This window comes from Octodon degus, unplaced genomic scaffold, assembly GCF_000260255.1.
Source record: "Octodon degus isolate 3935 unplaced genomic scaffold, OctDeg1.0 scaffold00286, whole genome shotgun sequence".
Taxonomy (NCBI): Eukaryota; Metazoa; Chordata; class Mammalia; order Rodentia; family Octodontidae; genus Octodon; species Octodon degus.
The window spans coordinates 84,826-95,911 of NW_004524862.1; the positions used below are offsets into that span (position 1 = coordinate 84,826).

At 41.1% G+C, this 11,086-nt stretch overlaps 1 pseudogene; it reads left to right on the plus strand.

Moving 5' to 3' along the window:
- The window catches only part of LOC101571738, a 26,967-nt pseudogene that overhangs the window by 2,810 nt on the left and 13,071 nt on the right, over window positions 1-11,086 (plus strand).

Below are 11,086 nucleotides of genomic sequence, written 5' to 3' on the forward strand. Positions count from 1 at the left end.
TTTCTTTCTTTCTTTCTTTCTTTCTTTCTTTCTTTCTTTCTTTCTTTCTTTCCTTCTTTGATGGAACTGGGGACTGAACTCATACCCTTGCGCTTGCCAGGAAGTACTCATTCTACTGAGCCATCTCCTGGCCTCCTATTCTTTTCTTTGTCTGTCTCAAGTTTTCTGTAATGATAAAGCCAGTGAGCCAGGTACTCTACTGGTTCACTGGGCTGAACCTTTGCCACCTCTGCCAGTGCCCGGGACAGGCTATTTCCAAAACACCTTTTCAAGTTCCCAGTTTCCATCTTGGGAGCCTGCACAGGGCCTCCACTGCAAGTGCTGACCCAGTCTCTGTTGCCTAGCCCTGGAACAAAGCTTGGAGGAAGGGACACTCCTGTTAAAATGGTTATGCTATGCATAATAAATTACTTGAAACTAGACTATAAATTACTGTATGCAATTAATCACTGATGAATAATGAGTATAGGTTTTCTCTCATTAGATAGTCATAAATCTATATAATTGTCTTAGGTACTTTTCATTATATCCAATGGCCAAGTTAAAGGAGGAAAGGATTACTTAGCTCATGGCTCCTTGATGCTCATAGTGGGATGACTCATAGGTAGAGTATCATGGCAGAGAAGCATCGCAGAGGAGAATCAGTCCGTGGGGACCAAGCAGGTGAGAGCCTCCAAGGGATGATCACAGGTCTTTCTGCCCCTTATCTTGTGTAGGATACTTATGGGGAGTAACACTCACATCCTTAATCCTAGTGCCCTTGATCCTAGCATTGCATCATGAATCATTTCCAGCCCCAGACATTCTAGATCCAGACACCTGTGAAAAATAATGGGATAAAACTTTGGAGGGATTTCTGAACACAAGCCATAACAATTTGCTTCTGCCCCCACAAAGACTAATGTATATCCTTTTATACAAAAGGCATTTAATCCATCTCTAAGAGTTACCAAAATTCTAACACTTTTTTTGTATTTCTCACCAATCCAAGTCGGTGGCAAGGGCAAGGGCCTGAGTTCAATTCCCAGTTCCATCAACCAACAAACAAACAAACAACCAAGTCTAAAGTCTGATCTGCGATTTAATGCAAACTATTAACTGTGATCCTCTCACAAATAAAAATAAAGTTGATCTCCTCTGACACCAAAAGCAAAGTTAAACTTTGTCATTCCAAATGGTACAAGTAGGAGGATACAAAGGCATGGCAAATCATGTCCAATATCCATTGTGGAAAACATTAATCCTGTTCCCTGTGCAGTATCAGTATCTGAGGCAACTTGGGGCCAGATGTAAACTCTAAAGGGCTTGGGTGAATCTGGGCCCATGGGAGTGTCAGGTGTAGCTTCCATGGCTTTTCTCTTGGCCTAGCTCTGCTCCTGCCTTGCAGTTTTACTCAGTCTATCCATATTTGACTTCTTCAAATTTCTGGATCTCCACTGCACGTTTGGCTTTCCACGCACATCCCCATACACTGCTCTCAGAGGTGCACACTACCTGGCCTCCCAGGCCTTTCTTTGATATCTGGGCAGAAGTTGTACTAAGTCCACAACTCTTACATTTTGAATGCACCTAAATTCAGCACCATGTAAATGATGCTGAAGACTGCCCATGAGGTGGAGAGTAGGCAGGCTACCTTCTCTCTTGGCTGCAGAGCTTGAGTGATTATGAACCAAATCCTGAGGAACAACTTACCTAGATCATGGCCATTCTGGAACATGGCTCTGGGACTGTCTTCTCAAGGGAAAGTTTTTCATTTTTGCAATTCTGAGGCTTTAAAATATAGACTTCTGTTGATTCTTGTATTACCTTAAGGCCACCTTTTCTCTTGTCTTCATCTGTAGTACTTAGTTTTTTCTTGCTAGTCTTTTCAGTGACTAATTTCTCCTCTGTGACATCTAGCTTGTTGCAGGTTTACTGAATTTGACCTTTCTTGTCAAACTCATTATGTTTTGAATCATTCTGCTGAGCCAGATGCTCTTGATCCTCAACATAAATCTGGCTAAAGACCCCCAACTTAGTCATGCCACTGTGTCAACATTAGACAGCCTTCAAATTTCTTATGCAAGATTAATTAGTCTGTTGCCCTGTATCTGAGTCTCATGCAAAGTCTCTGGACATGAGTGACATACAGACAAAATGTTGATAGTTATCATTAAAGAACAGGTCATAAGAGAAATTGTGGTAAGGGAAAAGGCTATGGAGGAAATCAGGGACCAGCAGCTATTGGATGTCTCTCCACCCTCTATAATTTCAGGTGTATTCCCTCTCTTTTTCAGGCCTTATAGTGTCTTAGTGGGCTCTGGCTTCTCTTTGACTTCTACTTATGTTGTCATAATTGTATTAATTCAGGCGTAAACGAAGACTAAAAAACAGTGCATATTTCCACATTGAAATTTAGCCATCTGTGAACACTTACTTGAATCATCCTTTCCTTTGGTCTCTATTTATCACATTGGGTACAGTGTTTTATATGATTTATTGGTCTTTCTAATTCAACTAATCTTTTTGCTTTCATCAGAGCTCTATTTCATTCTCTTTCTCATTTCCTCATGCAGTTGTGTCTTTCCAAATAGATATCGAGTCATGTCCCGGAATAGAGTCTAAAAGCACTCCCTTACTGTCTGCTGTGCAATGCCCAGTTCCCTCACTGTGGCCTCTGAATTCCTTCATCATCTGGCTCTTTGTGACCTCATCTCTTATCTCTTCCTCTGAATTTTGGGCACTGTATCCACACTGAACTGCTCCCAGGGATCAGGAAGATTTTGCTGCTCACAACTCCATCCAAATATACATTGTTACTGCCTGGAGTGCCGCTTCATCCCTGCATCCTTTCTGGATTCTTACCGACCTGTAGGAAGTAGTACCCAAATCACTGCTCCTATGGAGCTTTTTGAGTGCTGCCAGGCTATAGCTCATTGTCCTCTGTAGCCCATTAGACTGTGTCTGTACTTCTGCTGTGGCCCCTGTCTCATTGTACTGCATGTTTAGTTACCTCCCTGAGTCCCTCTCTAGGCACTGACTCCTTCACTGTAAGACTAAGTGTCAGGAAGCAGAGTCACCTTGAGAGAAAGGAAGGAATAAAATGGCAGCCGTTGTGTTTCTGTTGAAGGAGAAGGATGCAGCCTCCCCATGTGGCTCTACCTGGCAGCCCTCGTGGGCCTGTACCACCTTGTGTGCTGGTACCGGGAGAGGCAGGTGGTGAACAACCTCCAAGACAAATATGTGTTCATCAAGGGCTGTGGCTCGGGCTTCGGGAAACTGCTGGCCAGACAGCTGGACATGCGAGGCCTGAGGGTGCTGGCTGCCTGTCTGACAGCCGAAGGTGCTGAGCAGCTGAGGAAGCAGACGTCTGGCCAACTGCAGACAGTGATCCTGGATGTCACTGAGACAGAGAGCATTACTTCAGCCACTGAGTGGGTAAAGGAGCTTGTGGGGCACAGAGGTATGAGAGATTATTGCAAAGATGCAAAACCAGGTTTAAGAGGGGACATTGACATTTCTAGAAATATGATCAATGTGGTAGTTTATTTATTACTATTTTTGGTGTGTTTTTAGTAAGAGTCTACAGGTTCTATAGGGGCTCAAAACATAGGTCTGCGGTGATCCACCTGTATTCAACCTCCCAAAGAAGTGGGATTACAGGTGTGTGTGTCACCAGGCCCATTCTCAGTGGCCATCTCAGTGGGTCCTGGGGGCGAGGCTTGGTGTGGCACTCAGGGGATTGAATCCTGGCTGCTGAGTCTGCCTACACAGATGCTTTAATCCATTGAGCTTTTTGGCTGACCCTTGTATTTTATTTCATTAATAATGTTTACATGGGGGCCAGAGAGATGGCTCAGTGGACTAAGTACTTCTCTGGCATGCACAAGGGCCTGAGTTCAATCACCAGTTTGTCAAACAAAACAAAACAAAACAAAACAAAACAAAACAAAACAAAACAAAACAAAACAAAGCAAAACAACCCAAAAAGAATAATGTTTACATGGAAAGAAGAGCTTCCTAGATAGGAGACTATTCTCTTAGCTTGCAGCAGGAGTATTTATGGACACAATTGTTTATGTCTGAAGAATTTTCTTTTTCTTTTATCTTTCTTCTATTCTAATCCTAGGAGTCTTTCTTCTGAGCTACATCCTCAGCATTTATATATTTGTTTTAAAGGTTTTTTTTTTTTTTTTTTTTTTTTTTATTCTAATCCTAGGAGTCTTTCTTCTGAGCTACATCCTCAGCATTTATATATTTGTTTTAAAGTTTTTTTTTTTTTTTTTTTTTGTGGTACCAGATATGGAACTCAGAACCCTGAGCTTGCCACACAGGCACTTATGTTACTGAGCTACTTCATACCTGGTCATCCTTATAAAAACTTTGAGTCAATGTGTTTTTAACTTAGTTGGGCAGGTTGGCCTGGGATTTGTGATCGTTCCGTTTCTCAGAGTGTTTGGATTACAGGGATTCACCACTCTGCGTAGCTGAAGAACTTTCAAGAACTGATGTGAGCCCGTAATTCCTGCACTTGGGAGCCTAATTAAAAAACAAAACAAAACAAAACAAAACAAACAAAAAACCAACAGTTGGAGATGTAGCTCAGTGAGAAGTTGCTGTGTTTAATCCCCAGTATCACAAACAAAGAAATAAAGGAACAGAAAATTTTTTTTTGTCTCCCCTTTTTTTGCTTTTAATATATAGGCACTCTGCAAAGTCTGCCATGCTCATCTTGAAAATTTTGTTTTAATATTTCATACAAACACATTTATGTATGTTCAAAATTTATGTACCTTGTTGCTTAGAGCAGTTTTAGGTTTTCAAAAAGGCAGAAAGACCAGACTTCCTGAATTCCCCTATATTATTATTACTGTTATTATTTTAGTATGGGGTCTACAGGTTCTACAAGGTCTCACTAGATAGATCCAACTCAAAGTGATCCACTTGTGTTCAGCCTCCTAAGTGCTGGGATTACAGGCATGTGCCATCGTTCCTAGTCTCAGTCATCATCTCAGTCAATCCCATGGTTGAGGCTGGTATGGGTCTAAATAGACATATGAAGAGATTTTTATTTTTTAACATTTTGAGGCTGCATTTGCACAAGGTACAAACTACTTGTGAGTGTATCCACATCCCCTTTTATCTTTGTTTTGATACAGAGTCTTACTAATTTGCCCTGGAGGAAATTAAATTTGTGATCTTCCTGCATCAACCTAAATTAATGCCTTTCTTGTTTTTCCTTTTACATTTTTTTTATGCCTTCTGTTCTCCCTTGTGTTGTATTCTATATATTTAATATCTTAAAAATTTTTTTTTGTAGTCAGTGTGTCCCTTTATAGTTCAGGTTGACCTTGAACTCACTCCGTAGATCATGCTGACCTAGAATTTGTGTCGATCCTTCTGCTTCAGCCTCTGGAATGGTGGAATTACAGGCATGAGCCACCATGTTTGGCTATATATATTTTATACCTTCTATCTTCAATTTACTACTCTGTCCTTTATGATTATATATTATTCAACTTACCCACTACATTTTAAAGTTTATATTTTTATGAATATTATTGGTGCATTTCCCCAACCTGCCTCAGCTTTTTTTTTGTATTTTATTCTTATTAACCTTTATAATCCCTTCTTTTACAGTTGTATTTATCATATTTATTTTGTCTTGTGAGTCTCATATATAAAGTCTTTGAAAATTTTTTTCTACTACCATTTGTTTCTGGTGGTTCTTACACATTTCTCTTTTTTCCTTTGTATATTTAGAGCTATGTCAACTATGACAATGTGTTGCTGCTTTTCTTAGTAACTTTTTGCTGTTTCCTTGAGGTATTTCTCAAAAAAATGTCTATGTTGATGGGGAAATACCAGGGAACATTGAGAGCCCATAGCCATTTTAAACATAATTCTTAGCTTGAGGTCTTTTGGACCCCTGGGTCAGTGCTCTTTAGGTTGCAAACTCTTGTGAGGTATGATTTGTGAATGAGGTTGTGCTGCTGGGGTGATCATTTTTCCATTTTTCCTTACCTGAAAGTTTAAGACAGAGAAATTTACCTTCTAAGGACTTGCTGCTTACCCTTAAACTCATAGTATAGCCATTGAATGAAAAATGTGTCTTTGATTAGATTCTGTAGCTTAGGTAAAGTTCCAGTTCACAGTGGTTTGTAAATTCACTCAAATAAAAATCCAGGAACCAGTGCTCTGTGTACCCTCTGGAGTTCTGCCTACCTTAGTTTTTTTCTCTTACATTACATTATTTATTCACTTGTCTTACTTTCTTTTTGTTTACTATCGACACCATTAATTCGTATATTTGAGCTGAGCTAGTAGAAAGGAATTCCGCTCTGAGTTCCTCTATGACTTTCTGCTGTTGCTTATTTACTATAGACTCTATTAATTCATACATTTGAGCTGAGCTAGTGTCCTCTGCACTTGTTCTGGGTGGTCACTGGGTTTCCTACATATGTTTCTGCATTTGATTCTTTACTGCAGATGTTATTAATTCAGGGACTTCTTTTTTCATTCCCAATCTGACTTCCTCTATACCTTTCTGCAGCTGTTTCTTTATTTTAGAAGCTGTTGATTCATTGCTTTCAGCTGTGTAATTCCCAATTTGTTCTGTGTTAGTGTCCTCTGCACTTGCTGTGGGTGGGCTTGGGTTCTGAGTTTGCATTTTGCTGCTTCTTGTTGTCATTTTGTGTAACTCTGTCTTCTGACCTTTGTTGTAGATCTTTGTTGCAGTTATAGCCTTAGCACCTACTAAAGTTCAGGCGTAGATCTACAGAGTTTAGATTTATCCAGCTGTGCCTGGCTTGGGTCTGGCTGCTGTGCTCAGTTCCTTCCTGTTGCTGGCTTTGGGGGTGAACCTGTTTTGCCCCTCTGGCAAGATGTTCTGACCCTGGACTAGCTGAGTGTTTCTGTTCCCTACACTCTCTGCAGGGATTGTAGCTGCAGGGTTTCACCCCAGGCCTATATGCCAGGCCTGAGCTGAGTCTGGAGGGGACAAGGTGGAGTGGGGGGAGATCAGTTCTCCCACACACTCACCGGGCCTGGACTAGGACTGGGTCTGGGGGTTCCCAGAACTCAACAGAAATTTCTACTCTGTGGGTGGGGTGGAGGGGTACTACAGAGTGATAGGGGACATCCTAAGAGGTGTAAGAGGGCATCACCCGGTCCTGGACTAGGACTGGATCTGGGGATTCCCAGAACATGACAGTAATTTCTACTCTGTGGGCAGGGTGTATGGGGGTACTATGGAGTGATGGGGGCATCCCAAGAGGGTGAAAGAGGGTGTCACCCATGCTTCACCTGGGCTGGGACCAGTAGGTCATGCCAGCACAGGGTAGCTGGAAGCTCTCCCACATACTCACTGGGCCTGGGCTAGGACTGGATCTGGGGGTTCCTGGAATGCGGCAGAAATTCCTACTGGGCAGGTGGTATAGGGGAGGTGCTGTGGAGTGTTGAGGGGCGTCCCAAGGGGGTGAAAGAGGGTCTCACCCACGCTGCACCTGGGCTGGGACGAGTAGGTCACACTGGCACAGGGTAGCCCAAAGCTCTCCCACACACTCACTGGACCCAGGCTGGGACTGAGTCTTGGGGTTCCCAGAACGCAGCAGAAATTCCTACTCGGCAGGTGGGATAGGGCTTACTTTCTTTTTAGGTAACAGACACATTTAAAAACATTAAAAAAAGATATTTTGTCCTTATTTTTAGTTGTGCTTAGTAGGAGCCTTGTGGAACGTACCAGTTATCATTTTTTATCTGAGACTCAACTCCTGACATGACTTTTATTGTTTTAGGACTCTGGGGACTGGTCAACAAGGCAGGCTTTTATCCCGGAATAGGACTGAATGAGTGGCAGAAAGCTGAAGACTCTATGAATGTCTTCAAAGTGAACCTCTTTGGTTTGACCAAGGTGACCCTGAGCATGCTTTCCTTGGTGAGGAGAGCGAGGGGGAGGATCATCAATGTCTCCAGCATTGCAGGAAGAATTGCTTTGGGTCCTGCATCCTACACCTGCTCCAAGTTTGGAGTTGAAGAATTTTCAGATGTACTGAGGTAATGCTGTTAAGGTGAAATAAAACTATTGAACACTGCACACATCTTAGATAGAGATGGTGCTACATACTTTCACCCATCTTGCCTTATTTTCTCATTCCCCAAATCTTAGTTCATAGATATGATTACTATATGAGCCCATTTCATACAGGCATCTGTGACACAGCAGCACTCCTGTTTCCCAGAGGTCACCGCCACAGCCAAGACTTGACAGAACCACATCCTCCCCCAAGGTCTTTGTGGTGCTCCCCACATCAGATTGACCTTTTCAAATGTGGGGATTTGCAGGCATAATCCTACCTCTTAGGACTGTTTTCATTTTTCTCCTAGATTCTAGTGTGCTTTTCTGGCATTGTCACTTAAATCTAGGAACTATCTAATTTCTTCTGTGACCCACTGAATATTTAAGAGTGTACTTTTTAAAAAATAAAAAAAAGAGTGTACTTTTTAATCCTATATGCATTTGCATAATTTCTGTGATTCTTCTTTTGTGATTGATTCCAGATGTAGTGTATTATGATATGATGATATAAATGGGATTATTATGACTATATTCATTTATGCATGCTTTATGAGCCTCTGCAGTCTATTTTAGATAAAGTTTCATGTGTTGCTGAGTCAGTGTGCAGTGCTTTGTCCTTGGGTGAAACATTTGTAAATATGCCTTAATTCCATATGTTTGAAGGTGTAGTTCAGCTCTCATAACTGTTTGTCGATACTTTGGTTAGTTGTGTATTTGTGTTAGTGATGTCTAGAGGTCCTCCATTATAATTGTGTTGGTGTTTATGTTTAGTATGTACTGAAACCTCCACAAACTGTGAGGTAAATGAACATTTCTTTTCTTAATTTTGGGTTGTGGGTGTTTTGTCCCAGCAATGGGAGAAAAATAACTGAGCCAATAGTTTTTTAGAATAGTCAATATGGTTACTAAGTTGGCTTTTCCCCCCCAACATTGAACACTTTGCTCTAAGCTCTCATAGAATTTAAAGTTTGTGTTGAGAAGTCTGCTATAATTGTAACGGCTTTAGTTTTATGGGATTTCTTTTCTTCCTTTATATGTATTTAGTACAGAGCCTACAGAGTCTCATTACACAGATTGAACTCACAGTGATCCTCCTGTTTTCAGCCTCCCAAGTGTGGGATTACAGGAGAGCACCACCAAGCCCAGTCTCAATCTCCTTCTCAGGGTATCCCAGAGGCAGGGCAGGCATGGCATGCTGGGGATCAAATCCAGGTCCCTGTGATCTGCCTAAACCTGCCCTTTAGTTTGCTGAGCTATCTGGCCTGCTCTGTTACTTTTCTTTAATAGCTTTTAGAATTGTGTCAAAAATGATCTATATCTTGACATGCTATAAGAACCAATAAAAGCTACCACTATCCTGCCTTAACACTAGAAAAGAGATCTGCAATTATAATACAGATGTAAAGAGAAACCAAATACTGACATACAGTAAATATGTATTAAATACAGCAACTACATTACTCACAACAATAGTTAATAATCCAATAATAATACCATGGGGTGAACAAATATCTAAAGATTACCTTTTCTGGCCACTCCCCCTCCCCCAGAGTGCTGCTCTGGATGAACCGGGCTGGCTCTGAGCCCCAGGCCACTGCTAGGAAGCTTGTGCAGGTCCCCGCCTCTGTCAGCCACCAATCTTGACTATCTACTGAGACCTCATCAGCCACGATGAGATATTTTCCAATATTGACAAGATCCAGGAGATCGCAGATGGGCTGTGTCTGGAGGTGGAGGGCAAGGTGGGCAGTACAGCAGAGGGTAACATTGATGACTCACTCATTGGTGGCAATGCCCCCGCTGAAAGCCCAAAGGGTGAAGGCACTGAAGCACAGTAGTCACTGGTGTAGATGTTGTAATGCAGCATCACTTGCAGGAAACCAGCTTCACAAAAGAGGTCTGCAGGAAGTCCATCAAAGATTATATGAAATCAATCAAAGGCAAACTTGAGGAACAAAGATGAGAAAGAGTAAATCGCTTATGACAGGGACTGCAGAGCAAATCAAGCACATCTTTGATAATTTGAAAAATTGTCAATTCTTTATTGTTGGGAACATGAATTCAGACAGCACTGTTGCTCTCCTGGACTGCTGTGAGAGTGGAGAAAATCCTCTGATTTACTTTAAGGATGGTTTAGAAATGGAAAAATGTTTAGGCATTCGATGGCAATCTTGGATCTATCACTTGTCATAACTGGCCGCTGCTTGTCATCTACACAACACCAGGATTTTAGACAAATGGGCCTGATGTCATCTTGAAGGTTTCGTTTATTTTGACTGTGATTTATTTGGAGTGGAGGCATTGTTTTTGAGGAAAAAAACACGTCATGTAGGTTGTCTAAAAATGAAGGGTATTTAAACTCATTTGAGAGAATGCCTCTTGGTTTAATGCATATCTAAACTAAGTTCATTGTAGTGTTCATGGAGAAGATAGAACCTGGTCAGAGACCACTGCTAAAAAGCGTAAGGCTGTCTTCAAATAACTTGTGCAGTGGAACTACTTCTGAGACTGGAGTATAAGACAAGAATCAAAAGTTTTAATTCCGAGTTGCAGAGAACATAGAGACTATGTTCATGACCTTGCCCACATTTGAAGTGGCATCTTATGTATTTCATCACCTACAATGGAAGTAGTTAACCCTGGAAGAGATTACCAAAAGAATAAAAAGACTGAACTCAGTTGCAAGAAAAAAATCTAAATATTCATAAATTAATAGTAATGCTAGTGAAGTTGGAATGAGTGCAGAAGGGGAAAATGAAAGAAGTAAAAAGTAAAAATAAAGGAGAAGGGGAGGATTAAAAAGGTGGAGTTAATTCTTTTTTTTCCATAATTTTATTGAGAAACAAATAGGAATGAGACAGTTTCAAATCAAATTGGTAGGACAGTTTCAATAATTAACACATTGCATACATTTTTCCTAGTGGTTAATTGCTGTACAAGATTTGGACATGATATCCTATTTACAAACACCATTAGAACAAATCCCTCTATTCATTAAGAGAATGTAACTATATATCTATCCTAACCACT